This window comes from Centroberyx affinis, unplaced genomic scaffold (assembly GCF_046629955.1).
Source record: "Centroberyx affinis isolate AG114_WGS23_722 - 3 ecotype Tasmania unplaced genomic scaffold, CSIRO-AGI_Caff_v1 ptg006076l_1, whole genome shotgun sequence".
NCBI classification, from domain to species: Eukaryota; Metazoa; Chordata; class Actinopteri; order Beryciformes; family Berycidae; genus Centroberyx; species Centroberyx affinis.
Window position 1 is genome coordinate 1 of NW_027283090.1, and position 10157 is coordinate 10157.

A 10157-nucleotide genomic window follows, 5' to 3' on the forward strand; every position below is an offset into this window, starting at 1 on the left:
TTCATCTCATTGAACCGAATGGTAATGTTAGGTGTGATGTCAAACAAAACTGAAATTTTCAAATAATATTCCTACAATACCTCATTTTATCAGAGTTTTTAAGTAAAATTTGCTTGTCATCATCAATTCAGACAGCAGAAATGTGTGTCACGATATCAAAATATCTTCATATCACAATATGATTCCACTGAAAGACGATAAACGATAATATTGAATTATCGCCCAGACCTACTACAGCTGGTGTTTCATCAGACTGCAGCAGTGTGAACAACCAGTTAAGTGAACAAAGAGTTGATTTGAGCCTGGTAGGCTTATAGAAGCTGGTTTAAACTCCTTAGAGCTTCATAACAGAGGAGTCCTCAGCAGCAGACTGCGTCCAACACATCTGGTTTGACATACAGCACATCATTATATAAGTATGTACTGATGGTGTGCAGTCTGGCTGCCTCATAGACTCCAGCCATCAGCAGGAGGACCAGGCTGACCTCAGAGGAAGTAACTCAGAATAAAACTCAGATAGACCGGAACATAAACTGAAAGGAAGAAGAAGTAAAGATCTCTCACTCTGTCTTATTTCCGGGGACCTCAAAGAGCGACCAGAGTCTGCGAGATGTGACTGTAAGCTGTTGCAAATGACTTTAAAACACGGTTTCTTTTTTTACTCGCAAAGCAAAAGCATTGTTAAAATCCAGCTTACATTTCCATTTTTTCTGAGGAGTGTTTTGTTGTTTCAGGTCTGTATCAGATTAGTTGCTGTGGTAACGGCGATGCTAATGCCGTCTCTCTGTGAAGTGCAGTAACAGGAGGAGAGAGCGCGTGAGGAGGGCTTACCACCAGATATTTACTATCAAGTGATTCATCTTCTAAAACATAAACCTTTCACACACGCAGCTTTGCTTTTTGCTTATAAATCTTCTGGGAAATTTTTTATCCTTCCTCAAGACCTGGTGAAATTCCCGGGAATCAAAATTTGGTTTTCAAAAAAATCTGGAAATTGGACGGACTTTGAGACTTTGAGTGGAGGAGCAGATTAATTATTAATATGCACATTAATAATAGCAGGAGCTTCTCATCTGCCATTTGTCTAATGGCGTCATTATTATTAAACATTAACAAAGCCAGAGACCAGAGGACCAAGACAGAGGTCTCTGATGTCATCAAGATGTGACGTCTGGAGCTGCCTCCACAGAGAGCAAACTGGGAGTTCTGGTAAAGCAGACTGGGAGAAATGGGAAAGGACTTGCAACAGTGACTTCTGGTTCAAAGTTGATCACAGTACTGTAGAATAAAGCTCATTTAAAGTCTAAAACTCAAACAAACACTCTGCAGGTCCACAACACCCAACTCATACGCTATGGAGCAGCTGCACACTTCACAGCCTTCAGTCTTAATTCTCTGTTTCTTATTTCTCTTCTTTGTTTTTCCAAATACCGAGTCATCCTGTCATGGATGAAATGGAAAACATGAAGGAACTCTTAACCTGAGTGGTATTCTGAATGAAATGTACAGCTAGTTGGCATCAGCACAGTGACAACTGCAGCTAATGAATGGATGAGACATTATAATAATATTTACATCCATACTGTACTGTCACAAATGCCTTGGAGTTACTTCTCAATTTAGGGTTTTTATCTGGAAAAAAAAAAAAAAACACTGAAGAATGATATTCAGTCTAGCACTGTGGTTATTTTTGCTTAATTTGGTTTAATAAAAATGAAATAAAATAACTAAACTACCCAAACTAACAACGTTTCATTGTCACTGTTTAAACAAGAGCTGACTCAACGTTCCATTTTTACTTTTTAAATCTTGATAAAGTGCACAAAGACTGAGGAAAATTCATGGACCAGTTGGAATTACAAAGTCAAGATAGGAAACCAAACCTCTCTCTCTCTCTCTCTCTCTCTCTCTCTCTCTCTCTCTCTCTCTCTCTCTCTCTCTCTCTCTCTCTCTCTCTCTCTCTCTCTCCCTCTCCCTCTCCTCTCCCTCTCTCTCTCTCTCTCAGCTGATGATGAAGACTCTCGGTCCCTCCTCCCTCATCGGAGGCAGACTCTCGATCATCATGTTGTCTATCAGTCCATGTTTATCCTCTTTTTTACTCCCTCTTCCTTCCTCCTCCCTCCTCTTGCTGAAGCCTCCTCTGGAAGCCCCTCCCTCTCCACGGCTGACAAAGGCTGATTGGCCAGTTGCTCCATAGTCACCTACAGTGAGACAAATGACAGCAGCTATTATTCTTATTCTTATTATTTTAGGTAGGGATAAACTTTTAAACTTTATTTCTCCAGGGAAATAAAGGGTTGACTCTTTTTTTCAGCACCCATTCAAACAGCTCTACATATTCACACTGGGATCTTAATAATAATAATAATAATAAAAATAATAACTAGAAAATGTGCTCAGTACAGCACAGACCTCTGCCATGTGTGACAACCACCTTTTGGTGATATGCCACGCCCAAAGTCACGCCTCCTTTTGGCCAATCAACATGAAAAGTGGGTCAGTTCTTCCTTGGCCCATAACCAACCATCATACCAAGTTTTGTGCAAATCCGTGCCCAACTTTTACAGATTTCCTGCGACGTGGGTGAAAACATTACCTCCTTGGTGGAGGTAATAATAATAATAATGGTATTTGTTTAGCATTTTACAAAACACTTTACAAAAGAGTAAATAAAAGCAAAAAGGTAAATCAATAGTAAAAGCAAAAAAGCAATGTAAGCAAAGCAAGAAACGTTAAAGCAGAAACATATAGACCTCTGAAGTCAGATGTCAGCCTTGACCAAATACGGATTTATGCAAATTATAGGAGCCCGAGTGTTTAGCTCGTTGTTAGCAAAATGACTCCTTAGGCTTGAAAACGGTCACAGAAATCAACAGACCCGGCGTCATCAGAGAGATAAATATATGAAGGTAAAAACGTCCAAATTTGAAAAACCTGCATTAAGCGCAGACTGTGACAGGGACGATTACCGTATTTCCTCTAATATTGGCCCGGGCCTTTATTTCCCTCAACTGCAGAGGGTTTATTTCCTTTATTGCCTTTATTTCTAATTCCCTCTGTTTGATAAGTATATTTGCTCATATTTTAGTATGAAGCCTCCTTGTTTTCTGATCTGCTTCTGTTTGGGTTCGTTAGGTAGCCGTTTTTTTGTTACTGCAATGCATTACGATAATTAGGGTAATCGACGGCGGCACGCTCCAGAGACTTCCGCCAGGAGTTTACCGGTGTCCACCGTTGTTTTTAGCTGCGACCAGCAGCTCTACAGCTCGCTCTGTCGGTCGGTCTGTTGGTTGGTTGGTTGGTCCGTCCACAAAAATTTCCCCACCCTTTGGCGGCCTATAGCCGCACAGTACGTGGTCGCAGCTATGGCGAATTCACGCTTGTTTCCTTTGTTTTTTTCTCCGGCTTGTATTTGGAACTGGCCTTTATTTGTTCGTGTCGACCACGGCCCCGGCCATTATCGGAAACCCGGCTTCTAATTGACTACCGGCCACTATTAGAGGAAATACGGTATGTGAAAAGCCCATTCATTTTCCCCATAGAGAAATGGCTTTGGAACCCTAAGTCCATATTTGGGCGTGCTGACATCAGACTGATGAGGTCAGCTGAGGGAGGAGCAACAGACCTCCAGCTCTCTGAAGAGGTGCAGCATGGCCACGCCCACCACGATGACCAGGAAGGCCCCCAGCGTGGCGACGACGTCCACCGCCGCCATGCTCCTCCACTCCTGGAAGAGGATGATGGAGGTGGAGAGAACCACGGAGGTGAAGAGGACGTAGTAGATGGGGTAGACCAGCAGGGTGTTGAAGGTGTCCAGAGACTTGTTCAGGTAGTTCACCTGGAGAGAGAGAGAGAGAGAGAGAGAGAGAGAGAGAGAGAGAGAGAGAGAGAGAGAGAGAGAGAGAGAGTGAAAGAGACAGAGAGAGAGAGAGAGAGAGGTCTTGTCTTTAGCCCTAGTCTCTACTCCAAAACACTCTGAGTTGTAGCTTGAGAAGAGTCAGCTCAGTTAACCTGAACAAACTGTTAGCTAGCTAACTAGCCAGCAAACACTGATGTTAATGTGAACATGCTAACGCTAGATGCTACTAGATACGTTAGCTAGTGTGCTAATCAGATGTGTTAACAACAAGACAGTGATGGTTAGCTGACCAGATGCTATGGTTAGCTAGCTAACAAGCTGACATTATCTAAACACTAAATCAATCAGATGGATCAGTGATGAAATGATCAGTTCAGTCAGAAACAGACAGAAATTAACCGTCTGTTCAATTCTGTTGAGACGACAGAAACACAGTCAGCTGTTCAGAGAGCTGAGGACCTCCAACATGGCGGCCAGAGGGGGGTGACATCACCTGAAAGCCCTCGATAAAATGGCTGTAAACATGTCGTGGTGGACGGACAGATGGAGAAACACAAACATGATGCATCTCCATGGCTACGTACACACTGCCGAATTCATGAATGAGAGTGAATTTGCATGTCTGGTCACACTGGAGCAGAGTGGAGTGAAATGACCAGACTGTCTGTACGGGTAACAGGAGTCACTCCACTCCTCCGATCTCGTGATGGTTGTAAAGAATGTCTGTAACCATAGCAACGTTTACTTCAGACCAATATGGCGGCTACCATTGCCTGTATTTTCAGTTCACTTGACACCAGAAACACCAGTAAACAGAGGCGTCAATTTATCCATAAGATCTTAATAAACCCCCACTGACAGCGGCGTCATGTTCTCTTTTTCCACCACATGGACTTCATACTTTCAACCGCAACATTTGGGCCGAGACCGCAGAACTGGAACAACCACAATGTTGAGGAAACAGACAGGATAGAAAGTTTGAGAATGTCTCACAACACTTAACTAGGGCTGCAACTTACAATTATTTTCATTGTCGATTAATCTGTCGATTATTTTCTCGATTAATCAATTAGTTGTTTGGTCTATAAAATGTCAGAAAATGGTGAAAAATGTGGATCAGTGTTTTCCAAAGCCCAAGATGACGTCCTCAAATGTCTTGTTTTGTCCACAACCCAAAGATATTCAGTTTACTGTCATAGAGGAGGAAAGAAATCAGAAAATATTCACATTTAAGAAGCTGGAATCAGAGAATTTTGACTTATTTTTCTTAAAAAATTACTCAAATCAATTATCAAAACAGATGTTGCGTGATGATGTTGCGTAACGTAACGAGTGTTGAGCCTGACCTCACCTAACAACCAGCTGTCCGGTCCGGTTCTAGTTCACACTGCTGGACTAACTGGATCCACTCTCAAATTCAGTGTCAATACCTGAGTGTTCAGGCAGTGAGTTCAGTTGTAGAATGCGGTTCTCACTCTGCTTAATAACCAAACTGTGTGTGAACATAGCAGGATTTAGCTCCAATGAGGAGTGACAACTGCAGTGTGGACACAGCCAGCATGGTGTATGTAGCAGGTACAGAAACACTGGACCAGAAATGTCACTATGAAACAATAATTAAAACAGTAATAATAATTTAAAAAAAACATTGCAGCTTACCTGTGTTACTATGGAGATGATGAGACAGAGCAGCAGGATCCAGGTGAGAGGATGAGCGAGCACTGAGGCATCAGAGAAGACTGGAGAGAGAGAGAGAGAGAGAGAGAGAGAGAGAGAGAGAGAGAGAGAGAGAGAGAGAGATTACATTACTACTAATGTACCTGTCTCAAAGGGTCAATCCTTCCTTTCTTTCTTTCTTTCCTGCTGCATGTCTTCCTTTCCTTTGCTTCTTTTCTTCCTCCCTTCCTCCCCTTGTTCCTTGCTTCTTTACATGTATTCCTCCATTCCTTCCTTCCTTCATTTCTTTTTGTCACTTGCTTCCTTCCCTTCATTTCCTTCCTTCTTTTTTTCTATCCTGCTTCCTTTCCTTCCTTCCATTATTCCTTTCCTGTCTCGTTCGCTTGCTTCGTTTCTGTCTTTCTCTGTTTTTCCTTTGGTCCTTTCTTTGTATCTATATACCTAACCCATCCTGTCTGTCTGTCTGTCTGTCTGTCTGTCTCTCTTTCTCTCTCTCTGTCTGTCTGCCTGTCTCTCTCTCTCTCTCTCTCTGTCTGTCTGTCTCTCTGTCTCTCTCTCTCTCTCTCTGTCTGTCTGTCTGTCTGTCTCTCCATCTGTCTCTCTCTCCCTCTATCTCTCTCTCTCTGTCTGTCTCTGCTTGTCTGTCTGTCTGTCTGTGTATCTCCCTGTCTGTCTGTCTCTCTATGTCTGTCTGTCTGTCTGTCTGTGTATCTCCCTCTCTGTCTCTCTCTCTGTCTCTCTGCCTGCCTGTCTCTCTGCCTGTCTGTCTGCCTGTCTGTCTCTCTCTGTCTGTCTGTCTGTCTGTGTATCTCCCTGTCTGTCTCTCTCTCTCTGTCTGTCTCTCTGTCTATCTCTCTCTCTCTCTGTCTGTCTCTCTCTCTGCCTGTCTCTCTCTCTCTCTCTCTCTCTCTCTCTGTTTGTCTCTCTGCCTGTCTCTCTGCCTGCCTGTCTGTCTCTCTCTCTGCCTGTCTGTCTGCCTGTCTGTCTCTCTCTCTGTCTGTCTGCCTGTCTCTCTGCCTGTCTGTCTGCCTGTCTGTCTCTCTCGTACCTGTGTGTATGGCGATGGCCAGGCCCTTGACAGAGGACACGGTGAAGGCTCCCAGCAGGGAGCAGATGCTGATGTAGACCAGGATGTTGGAGCGTCCGACCCGAGGAGAGCAGTACAGAACCAGGACCACACACAGCAGCAGGACCGCAGACACGTACACCAGGAAGCCTGCACACACACACACACACACACACACACACACACGCGCACACACACACACACACACACACACACACACACACACACACACACACACACACACACAGAGGCAATTAAGAATATAAAGAGGGTATGCAGAGATGAAGACAGAAAGACAGCTAGATAGTTTAGAGAGATAAAGACAGAGAGAGAGAGACTGACACAGAGAGAGAGACAGAGAGAGAGAGACACTGACAGAGAGAGACAGAGAGACACTGACAGAGAGAGACAGAGAGACACTGACAGGCAGAGAGAAAGACACTGACAGATGGAGAGAGAGAGAGAGAGAGAGAGAGAGACAGAGACACTGACAGACAGAGAGAGAGACACTGACAGATGGAGAGAGAGAGAGAGAGAGAGAGAGACAGAGAGACACTGACAGACAGAGAGAAAGACACTGACAGATGGAGAGAGAGAGAGAGAGAGAGAGAGACAGAGACACTGACAGACAGAGAGAGAGACACTGACAGATGGAGAGAGAGAGAGAGAGAGAGAGAGACAGAGACACTGACAGACAGAGAGAGAGACAGAGAGACACTGACAGAGAGAGAGAGAGAGAGAGAGAGAGAGAGACTGATGGACAGAGAGAGAGAGAGAGACAGAGACACTGACAGACAGAGAGAGAGAGAGACAGAGAGAAATACAGAGAGACAGAGAGAGACAGAGAATAGCAGAGTATTTGGTCTCACCAGGTTCCAGCAGCTTGTCAGTCATGTCCTGTAGCGACGTCACTTCCTGTTCCTGCGGGGCGTGGATGACCAATAAGACGCTCCCCAGCACACACAGCAGGCAGCCCAGCTTCCCCACAGCGTTCAGTGTCTCCCCCAGCAGGTAGGAGGACAGAACTGCACTGCAACACACAGCACACAGTGAATACATTAGCCTCGCTTAGCCTGACCGCTCTACACACTTCGACTTGGCTATACCAGCGAAGAAGAACGGTCCGGCAGAACACATTGTTGAGCTTGGATTGTGCCAAAAAAAAGAACAAACTAGAAATATCCGCCTCATGGTTGTATGCCTCCGCCAATAAACTTTATTTTATCATTGCAAGGACAGTCTTTATTTATTGAACATATATAATTAATGTGATTATTAGGTCAACTTAAAGGATTTTGGTGTCTCAAAAGTAAGTGACACGAGTAAATGACCCAAGATTGTTTTCTCAGCTTCGGTGGTAAGCAAAACATTATGATGTCACAGTGAAGTTGACCTTTGAACTTTTGGATATAAAATGGCACCACTGCATCATTTTATCCTATTAGACATTTGTGTGAAATTTTGTCATAATTAGCATATTAATTCTTGAGTTATGGCCAAAAACGTTGTTTGTGAGGTCACAGTGACCTTGACCTTTGACCTTTTGACCACCAAATTCTAATCAGTTCATCCTTGAGTCCAAGTGGACGTTTGTGCCAAATTTGAAGAAATTCCCTCATGGCGTTCATTCTGCTCCTCTCTCTCTCTCTCTCTGCTCTAACTTCAGTGATCCAGCCTATCTCCAGGTCATAAATCTTCTCCTCTGTCTGTTCTAAACAGCCGGTGTCTGGTCGCTCTTTCCTGGGAAAAATCCTCTGCCTCACAGGAAATGATGTGTTTTATGTTTCCAGTTTGTTTGGAATCAACAGAAGAAGAAGAACTGGGTAGTTAGCATGAGCAGCGATAGCCACCATGGCTGAACAGACAGAGAGAAGAGGAACTCAAACTGCAGCAACAGTTTGATTGACAGGTGATCTGTGGGAAGTGCAGTGCAGAAACACCACAGTGGTTACGTTGTGTTGCATTGAAATGTAACACCAGTCTGTATCATCCCAAACCACACACACATACAGGTGTGTTTTCCGGGGATCGGTGCTCTTGATTTGTTTGTTTTTTTTCTTCATGTATTTGATTCTTTTTTGGTCTTCATTTATTGCTAACACAACTTGGGTGTTTATAGTGATATCTTGTAAAGACATTTGGAACTCTGTTTTGATGCTCTATAAAAGAAGATTATTATTGTTAGTAGTAGTAGTAGTAGTAGTAATAGTAGTAGTAGTAGTCTGTGGTGGAAAGTAACTAAGTACATTTACTCAAGTACTGTACTTAAGTACAATTTTGAGGTACTTTACTTGAGTATTTCCATTTGATGCTACTTTATACTTCCACTCCACTACATTTCAGAGGGAAATATTGTACTTTCTACTCCACTACATTTATTTGACAGTTTTAGTCCAGTGGTTTCCAACCTTTTTGGCTTTTGACGTCTTACAAACAGCAGTGTGTAGTCGGGTCACATTTCAGATGTCTATGAGTTGTTAACAGCTCCACCAAATAGTGATTTTTCCCTCTAAACCTCACATGGTTTCATTTCAATAAATGTTCAAATGATCCAATATTTCAGCAAAAATCAATCAGAAAAAGTCCAAAAACTGAAAACAGATTTGTGTCTCAGAACTTTGTTTTTTCTTCTTTCCTCTCCCATTAATCATCTCACGACCCCTCAGATCTATCCGGTGACCCTTTGGAGGGGCCCGACCCCTAGGTTGGAAACCACTGGACTAAACTAGCTAACTGTATATAAAGTAGTTCAAACTAGCTCCACCTCCAGCAGCTACAACAGTAACATGCTGCTTACACATCTAAAATATCAGTCAGAGGGACCAAACCACTACTTTTAATTTAATACTTTAACTACATTTTGCTGCTAATACTTATGTACTTTTACTTAAGTAGGATTTTTCATGCAGGACTTTTACTTGTAATGGAGTATTTTTACATTGCTGTATTGGTACTTTTACTGAAGTAAAGGATCAGAGTACTTCATCCACCACTGGTAGTAGTATGCATGGTAGTATGGTAGTGGTGGTAGTAGTACTAGTAGTAGTAGTAGTATTAATTGTACATGTCAACCTTTTCACTTGATGATTTGCCAAAACTGTTACTACTGTTCTACTTTTGTGTCGATAAAGTTCAGCTGAGCTACCTGATGAGGACACTCAGAGCGCCCAGCGGAGTCACCAGTGTGGCCGGGGCAAACATGTAGGCCGCAAAGTTACAGCCCTCCCCCGCTCCCACTGGAGAGAGAGAAAAGAGAGAGAGAGAGAGAGAGGGAGGGAGGGGGAGAGAGAGGGAGAGAGAGAGAGAGAGAGAGAGAGAGAGAGAGGATGAGTGTATTCAAAATGAGAAACAAAAACTTTTGACTTGACTGATACCTACTGTAATGTTAATTTTAAACCAAGACATACAATTCTATTAAAGGAATAGTTCACCCAAAAATGAAAATCCTGTCATCATCCTGTCATCATCAGAGAAGGCTGCTATGGAGTTGTGCTGCAGCCTCCCTGTGTGTTATATGGACAAACTTCACCTGAGTTTCAACTGGCATGAGGGGGA

At 43.2% G+C, this 10157-nt stretch overlaps 1 pseudogene; it reads right to left on the reverse strand.

Moving 5' to 3' along the window:
* Nucleotides 1-1992: 1992 nt before the first annotated feature.
* On the reverse strand, nucleotides 1993-9838 carry LOC139638060 (magnesium transporter NIPA4-like; annotated as a pseudogene).
* Between the last annotated feature and the right edge of the window lie 319 nt (nucleotides 9839-10157).